General features: G+C 41.4%; 1 non-coding gene across 1 annotated transcript; it reads left to right on the forward strand.

The window, feature by feature from the left end:
• The first annotated feature begins 8,063 nt into the window (after window positions 1-8,063).
• Window positions 8,064-8,167, forward strand: LOC112739389 (small nucleolar RNA R71). Its single transcript, XR_003170327.1, has one exon. It is a non-coding gene; the product is annotated as a small nucleolar RNA R71 (small nucleolar RNA).
• The last annotated feature ends 482 nt before the right edge of the window (window positions 8,168-8,649 follow it).

Raw genomic sequence — 8,649 nt, forward strand, 5'->3', positions numbered from 1 at the left:
CTCCTCTTACTGTGAACTTTCTTCCGGTCTCCTCTTTGATGATCTCTAGGTGTTCAAGTGAAAGGATCCGATTCACAGTATAGCATTCAGATGATTGTGGGGACACCTTCGTTGGTTGGGTGTTTAACATTACTTTATCCCCTGGTGAAAAGCCTTCAGTGGGGATTTTCTTGTTTTTCCACCCTTTTGGCCTCTTCTTCTTCTCTTCTTTCTTAAGAGATGATTCATGCCTTGGTGGTTCTTTATCTGGAATGTTGAGGTTCTCATCTGGGGGTTTTGGATCTAGTTCCTCCTTGATTTCTTTGGTCTGTTGCACCATCTCTACTTCTTTCAAGCATGGATGTAGAAGTCTTGGAGTTAACTCATTGAATGCCTCCTTCAAGCTTTGATCCTTGGCCTTATCCTTCATACAGTCTTCTTCTTGAGTAGGCTCATGCAGGATTTTAAAAACATGGAATGCTAGGTGCTCATCATGCACTCTTAACAACAATTCTCCTTTTTCAACATCTATCAATGCTCTGCCCGTAGCCAGGAAAGGCCTCCCCAGGATGATGGGAGTGTTAGGGTCTTCATCCATATCTAGGATGACAAAATCAGCTGGGAGAAAGAATTTTCCCACTTTTACCAACACATTCTCCACAACTCCCAGTGCTTGCTTAATGGATTTGTCAGCCATTTGGAGAACTATTCGTGTGGACTTCAGTTCAGAAATTTGAAGTTTCCTCATTAGAGACAAAGGCATCAAGTTTATACCTGCACTGAGGTCACAAAATGACTTCTCAATTGTTATGTTTCCTATGGTGCAAGGTATGTAAAAACTCCCAGGATCATCTTTCTTCTCTGGCAACTCTCTTTGGAGGATAGCACTACATTCCTTTGTCATCTCAATAATCTGTCCTTCCTTCAGGGTTCTTTTCTTTGTGAGTACTTCTTTCATAAATTTGGCATATAATGGCATCTGTTCAAGTGCTTCTAAGAAAGGAATATTGATGCTGAGAGTCTTGAATATATCCAGGAATTTTGAGTATTGCTTATCCTCGTTTTCTTTTTTGAACCTCTGAGGGTACGGAAGTTTGGGGACATCTGGCTTCACCCCTTCCTTCTTCTCTTGTAGCTGTGTTTCAAGGATGTCCACATCTTTCTTTGAGCTTTTTGCATTCTTGGTCTTTCTCTCCTCTTCACTTCTCTCTTCTGTCTCTTCTTGTGGAACTTCTCTGTTGTGTTCTTCTTGATTGATGGCTTCCTTCTCCCTAGTCTTTTCACTTCCCACTATGATTGCTTTGCACTCCTCCCACTTTGTAGCTTTTCCTTTGTCCTTTGGATTGGAGATTGTATCACTTGGGAGAACATTGGTTTGCCGTTCAGCTTGTTTGGCCAATTGTCCCACTTGTCGTTCAAGGCTCTTTATGGTAGCTTCATTTCTCTCTTGCATTTTGACCAAGCTTTGAGTGGACTGAGCAATTGCTTGTATGGCTGCCTCAAGACTTGAAATTCTACTTTCATGATAGTCTATTGGTGGTATGATGGGGGTGGAATGTGGTTGTTGGAAGTTATTTGTAGGGGTAGTGTGGTAGTTTTGGAGGTTAGATGTTGGTGCGGAAATGCTATTTTGATGAGTTTGTAGATTGTGGTGGGGTGGTTGATATGTATTTTGTGGTTTCTTGTATTGATTATTATTAGCATTTTGCTGGTCGTGGTTTGAGTAAGTTGTGTTTCTTGAGTTGTTTTGGTTTGAGTTTTTCTGCCACGGTTGCTGGCTGTGGGTGTGGTTATCTCCCCATCTGAGATTTGGATGGTTCTTCCAGGATGGATTGTAGGTGTCACCATAAACCTCATTTTGGCATGAGCCTTGGTTGTGCACATATTGAGGTTGTTCCTGCTGCTGATTTTCTTGGTTTTCTTCATTTTGTCCCCATGTGGTTGATGGTTGGCTTGTATTCACTGCTGCAACTTGTAAACTATCAATCTTTTTAGCCATCTGCTCAAATTGTTCTTGAATCTGCTGCTGCATTATCTTGTTTTGAGCTAGGAGGGTGTCAACCCCTTCCATTTCTAACACTCCTTTCCTTAGTGATGGTTGGTGTTGTCTCTGATGGCCAAAGAAATATTGGTTGTTAGCCACCGTGTCAATGAGGTTCTGAGCTTCTTCAGCTGTCTTCATGAGTTGCATTGAGCCTCCTGCTGAATAGTCAAGTGCCTCTTGAGCTTTCATTGTCAGTCCTTCATAAAAATTTTGGAGTTTATCCCATTCATTAAACATCTCTGGTGGACATTTCCTGAGTAAAGCTTTGTATCTCTCCCATGCTTCATACAATGACTCTCCATCCATCTGAGTAAATGTTTGAACCTTTGTTTTGAGCCTGATGATCCTTTGAGGAGGATAAAACTTTGCTAAGAACTTGCTCACTAGATCCTCCCAATTGTTGATGCTTTCTCTTGGAAATGACTCCAACCATTAAGTGGCTTTGTCCCTCAGGGAAAATGGAAACAACAACAATTTGTAACTGTCAGGATGTACACCATTGGTCTTCACTGTGTTACATATCCTCAGGAAGGTGGATAGGTGCTGGTTTGGATCTTCCAAGGGGCCTCCTCCATAAGAACAGTTGTTCTGCACCAAGGTAATGAGTTGGGGCTTCAATTCAAAGTTATTTGCATCGACATTTGGGGTAAGGATGCTACTCCCACATTGCCTTGGATTAGCAAATGTATATGAAGCCAAGACTCTCCTCTGGGGTTGACCATTGTTGTTGGCCATTCTCACTGGTGGATTTGTTGGATTTGTTGAGTGTTCCTCCAATTCATGATATTCTTCATCTGATTCTTCCTCTCCAGCAACATTTTTTCCTCTTGCTTCTCTTCTTGTATCTGACATACAAGCAAAACACAAGAATCACACAATACCAGAAAAGCAATAACACTTCAATCCATGGCTGAAGTGAAATATTAGTTAGCTTAGGCAAAAATTCAAACAGTTAGCGTGTTAGTCAAAAATTAAAGAAACAGAAAAGAAAAAATGCTTGATCTAGATCTCCACTTTACTTAATCATTGTCAATCTAAATCAATCCCCGGCAACGGCGCAAAAAACTTGATGGGATATTTTCGCAGAGAAACCAATTTCTCCAAAACACCCAAAACTAACCGGCAAGTGCACCGGGTCGCATCAAGTAATAATAACTCACGGGAGTGAGGTCGATCCCACAGGGATTGAAGGATTGAGAAATTTTAGTTTAGTGGTTGATTTAGTCAAGCGAATCAAGATTTGGTTGAGTGATTTGTGATTTGCAGAATTTAAATTGCATGGAAAGTAAAGGGAATGGGTAATTGACATGAAATTAAAGAGAACAGGAATTTAAATGCTGAATCTTAAAGAACAAGAAATTAAATGGCAGAAACTTAGAACGCAAGAAATGTAAATTGCAGAATCTTAAAGTGCAAGAAATGTAAATAGCTTGAATTGTAAAGGGAATTGGGAGTTGGAATTGCAGAAATTAAACTAGGGAAAGTAAATTGCAACCAACAGAGAAGTAAAAGAACACTTGGATTGAACCGGATCTAAAAACAGAATTGTAAATAAGCATGAAAACAGTAAACAGGGAATGGGAAATGGGGAATCCGGATCTCAGGACCCAAGAGACTAGATAACCAAGTCTAGATCTCAATGCCTTCCTAGATCCAACAAGAACAATTGCAAAGGAATTGTAAATTGCAAAGAAAGTAGATGAAGAACAATTAACAGAAATTAAATTCAATAAGCAGTAGAAGAAACAGAGGGATCTTCGGATGAGATTGAAACAGAATTCCTTCAATTCTCCAACCCAAGATCCAAGACAATTGCAATTAAAATTGAAAGCAATAAAACTAAGAGGAAGAGAGTGGAATTCTCCTTCCCCCAAACTAAGAAATTAAAGATCACTCAATATCCAAAGCTCTCCGAAAACTATTATGAAAACTCCAAAAAGAAAAGCTCCTTAAGAACTTGAATTCTATCCTATTTATACACTTTCTTCAAATGATCTTCAAGCCTTGAGTTGGGCCTTTGCTCTTGGTGGAATTGGGTTGAGAGAGGCCTTGGTTGATTGCTCTTGGAGTTTGGAGAGGAACCAAAGTGAACCAAGTGAACCGGGTTGGAGTTTTGCAAAAGTTTGAGTAAAAGTTTGAGTAAAAGTTTGAGGCAAACTTTTGGTCCAACTTTTCATATCAGCCCCCATGTTTTGCTGATACCCACGTTGGTGTAAAAGTTAGGGGTCTAACTTTTGCTCCAACGTTGGCCTTCCTTAGTGCACTTATGGCGCCAACGTTAGCCCAAAAGTTAGAGGCTAACGTTGGCGCAAACTTTTGCTCCCCCTTTGTATTGTTCATGTGCCAACGTTAGCCCAAAAGTTAGAGGCTAACATTGGCGCAAACTTTTGGTGGCCAGGGGGTGTTTTTCTCATGCCAACGTTAGCCACAAAGTTAGGGGCTAACGTTGGCGCAAACTTTTGGTGCCCAGGGAGTAACTTTCATGTGTCAACGTTAGCCCAAAAGTTAGGGGCTAACGTTAGGGCTAACTTTTCACCCAAAAGTTTGTGCAAAAGTTTGAGGCTAACTTTTGGTCCAGCTTTTTGCTTCCTGGTTCATTTTCACTTTATTCCATTGTCCTCTCTTTACTCCTAGCCATTCCTTCTTGCTTCAACCTTTCTCCAAGCTTTCTTCACCTATCATTAATCAACCAAACACATCAAAGCTATGCTTAAAATCATGAGATATTCATTTTATCATAATATGTGACAATTATAGCATAAAACCTCATGAAATAGCATGAATTCATACATGGTTGATTCAATCAAAGGAAGCATGAAAATCTACCTAAATTAGCTTACTTGTAGCTCAAGAAAGTGCACAATTCAAGTGAAAACAAAAGAAAAAGACTAGTGAAACTAGGATAAGATGACTTGTCATCAGTGCTCCACCCTTAGTTGTCCCATGTTGGAACTTAATTTTTCTAGGGAGGTGTTGATTTGCTCCCAATAGTTTTATGGAGGAAAATGCATCCCTTGAGGTATCTCAGGGATTTCATGATGAGGAGTTTCCTCATGCTCTTGGTGAGGTTCTCTCACTTGCTCCATCCTTTTCTTGGTGATGGGCTTATCCTCATCAATGATGATGTCTTCCTCTATATCAATTTCAGCTGAATTGCAAAGGTGACAAATGAGATGAGGGAAGGCTAACCTTGCCATAGTAGAGGACTTGTCCGCCACCTTGTAGAGTTCTTGGGATATAACCTCATGAACTTCTACTTCCTCTCTAATCATGATGCTATGAATCATGATAGTCCGGTCTATAGTAGTGGTCACAACTTCTTGGCCACAACTTCATAGAAGTGGTCTTGATGCACCTTTGAGAGGAATCTCTCCATCTCCCATGACTCGGAGGTGGAAGCTTTTGCCTTCCCTTTCCTCTTTCTAGAGGTTTCTCTGGCCTTTGGTGCCATAAATGGTTATGGAAAAACAAAAAGCTTTAGCTTTTACCACACCAAACTTAGAAGGTTTGCTCGTCCTCGAGCAAAAGAAGAAAAAAGAGAGTAGAAGAAGAAGAAATAGAGGGGATGGAGGGGGCTAAGTGTTTCGGCCAAGGGGGATAGGTAGTGTGTATGTTATATGAAAATGAAGGAGTGAAGATGGGTCTATATAGGAGTGGAGAAAGGGTTAGGTTTCGGCCATTGTGGGTGGGTTTGGGTGGAAAAGTAGTTTGAATTTGAATGGTGAGGTAGGTGGGGTGTTATGAAGGATGGATGTGAGTGGTGAAGAGAATGGTGGGATTTGATAGGTGAGAGGTTTTTGGGGAAGAGGTATTGGGGTGATTGGTGAATGGGTGAAGAATAGAGAGAGAGCTGGGTAGGTGGAGATCCTGTGGAGTCCACAGATCCTGAGGTGTCAAGGATTTCTCATCCCTGTACCATGTGGCGTGCAAAACGCCCCTTGCTGCCAATCCTGGCGTTAAACGCCAGGCTGCTGCCCATTTCTGGCGTTTAACGCCAGCTTCTTGCCCATTCCTGGCGTTAAACGCCAGTCTGGTGCCCATTTCTGGCGTTAAACACCCAGAATGGTGCCAGACTGGGCGTTTAACGCCCATTCTGCTACCCTTACTGGCGTTTAAACACCAGTAAGTTTCTCCTCTAGGGTGTGCTGTTTTTCATTCTGTTTTTCCTTTTGTTTTTGCTTTTTCAATTGTTTTTGTGACTTTACATGATCATCAACCTATAGAAAACATAAAATAACAAAAGAAAATAGAAATTTAATATAGATAATTAAAGATTGGGTTGCCTCCCAACAAGCGCTTCTTTAATGTCAATAGCTTGGCAGTGGGCTCTCATGGAGCCTCACAGATGTTCAGAGCAATGTTGGAACCTCCCAACCCCAAACTTAGAGTTTGAATGTGGGGGTTCAACACCAAACTTAAAGTTTGGTTGTGGCCTCCCAACACCAAACTTAGAGTTTGACTGTGGGGCTCTATTTGACTCTGTATTGAGAGAAGCTCATCATGCTTCCTCTCCATGGTTACAAAGGGATATTCTTGAGCTTTAAACACAAGGGAGTCTTCATTCACTTGAATGATCAATTCTCCTCTGTCAACATCAATCGCAGCTTTTGCTGTGGCTAGGAAGGGTCTGCCAAGGATGATGGATTCATCCATACACTTCCCAGTCTCTAGGATTATGAAATCAGCAGGGATGTAGTGGCCTTCAACCTTTACCAAGACATCCTTTACAAGTCCATAAGCCTGTTTCTTTGAATTGTCTGCCATCTCTAGTGAGATTCTAGCAGCTTGTACCTCAATGATCCCTAGCTTCTCCATTACAGAGAGAGGCATAAGGTTTATGCTTGACCCCAGGTCACACAGAGCCTTCTCAAAGGTCATGGTGCCTATGGTACAAGGGATTGAGAATTTTCCAGGATCTTGTCTCTTCAGAGGTAATTTCTGCCTATTCAAGTCATCCAGTTCTTTGATGAGCAATGGAGGTTCATCCTCCCGAGTCTCATTACCAAACAACCTGGCATTTAGCTTCATGATTGCTCCAAGGTACTTAGCAACTTGCTCTTCAGTAACATCTTCATCCTCTTTAGAGGAAGAATACTCATCAGAGCTCATGAATGGCAAAAGTAAATTTAATGGAATCTCTATGGTCTCAGTCTGAGCCTCAGATTATCATGGTTCCTCATTAGGAAACTCCATGGAGGTCAATGGACGTCCATTGAGGTCTTCCTCAGTGGAAATCACTGCCTCTTCCTCCTCTCCAGGTTCGGCCATATGAGACGTGTTTATGGCCTTGCACTCTCTCTTTGGATTCTCTTCTGTATTGCTTGGGAGAGTACTAGGAGGGAGTTCAGTAATTTTCTTACTCAGCTGACCCACTTGTGCCTCCAAATTTCTAATGGAGGACCTTGTTTCAGTCATAAAACTTTGAGTGGTTTTGATTAGGTCAAAGACAATGGGTGCTAAGTCATAGTGGCTTTGCTTAGAATTCTCTATCTGTTGCTGAGAAGATGATGGAAAGGGCTTGCTATTGCTGAACCATTTTCTTCCACCATTATTGTTGTTGAAACCTTGTTGAGGTCTCTGTTGATCCTTCCATGAGAGATTTGGATGATTTCTCCATGAAGGATTATAGGTGTTTCCATAGGGTTCTCCCATATAATTCACCTCTTCCATTGCAGGGTTCTCAGGATCATAAGCTTCTTCTTCAGGGGAAGTTTCCTTAGTACTGCCTGGTGCAGCTTGCATTCCAGACAGACTCTGAAAAATCATATTAACTTGCTGAGTCAATATTTTGTTCTGAGCCAATATGGCATTCAGAGTATCAATCTCAAGAACTCCTTTCTTCTGAGTTGTTCCATTATTCACAGGGTTCCTTTCAGAAGTATACATGAATTGGTTATTTACAACCATTTCAATAAGTTCCTGAGCTTTTGCAGGCGTCTTCTTCAGATGGAGAGATCCTCCAGCAGAGCTATCCAATGACATCTTGGATAGTTCAGACAGACCATCATAGAAGATACCTATGATGCTCCATTCAGAAAGCATGTCAGAATGACACCTTCTGATCAATTGCTTGTATCTTTCCCAAGCTTCATAGAGGGATTCTCCTTCCTTCTGTCTGAAGGTTTAGACTTCCACTCTAAGCTTGCTCAATTTTTGAGGTGGAAAGAACTTTTCCAAGAAGGCATTGACCAGCTTTTCCCAAGAGTTCAGGCTTTCTTTGGGTTGTGAATCCAACCATGTCCTAGCTCTGTCTCTTACAGCAAAAAGGAAGAGCATAAGTCTGTAGACCTCAGGATCAACCCCATTGGTCTTAATAGTGTCACAAATTTGTAAGAATTCAGCTAAGAACTGATGAGGACCTTCCAATGGAAGTCCATGAAACTTGCAATTCTGTTGCATTAGAGAAACTAATTGAGGCTTAAGCTCAAAGTTGTTTGCTCTAATGGCAGAGATTGAGATGCTTCTCCCATAGAAGTCGGGAGTAGGTACAGTAAAGTCACCAAGCACCTTCCTTGCATTGTTGGCATTGTTGTTTTCGGCTGCCATGGTTTCTTCTTCCTTGAAAAGCTCTGTTAGGCCCTCTAAAGAGAATTGTTCTTTAGCTTCTCTTAGCTTTCTCTTCAAGG

The sequence above is a fragment of the Arachis hypogaea genome, chromosome 13, assembly GCF_003086295.3.
Source record: "Arachis hypogaea cultivar Tifrunner chromosome 13, arahy.Tifrunner.gnm2.J5K5, whole genome shotgun sequence".
Taxonomy (NCBI): Eukaryota; Viridiplantae; Streptophyta; class Magnoliopsida; order Fabales; family Fabaceae; genus Arachis; species Arachis hypogaea.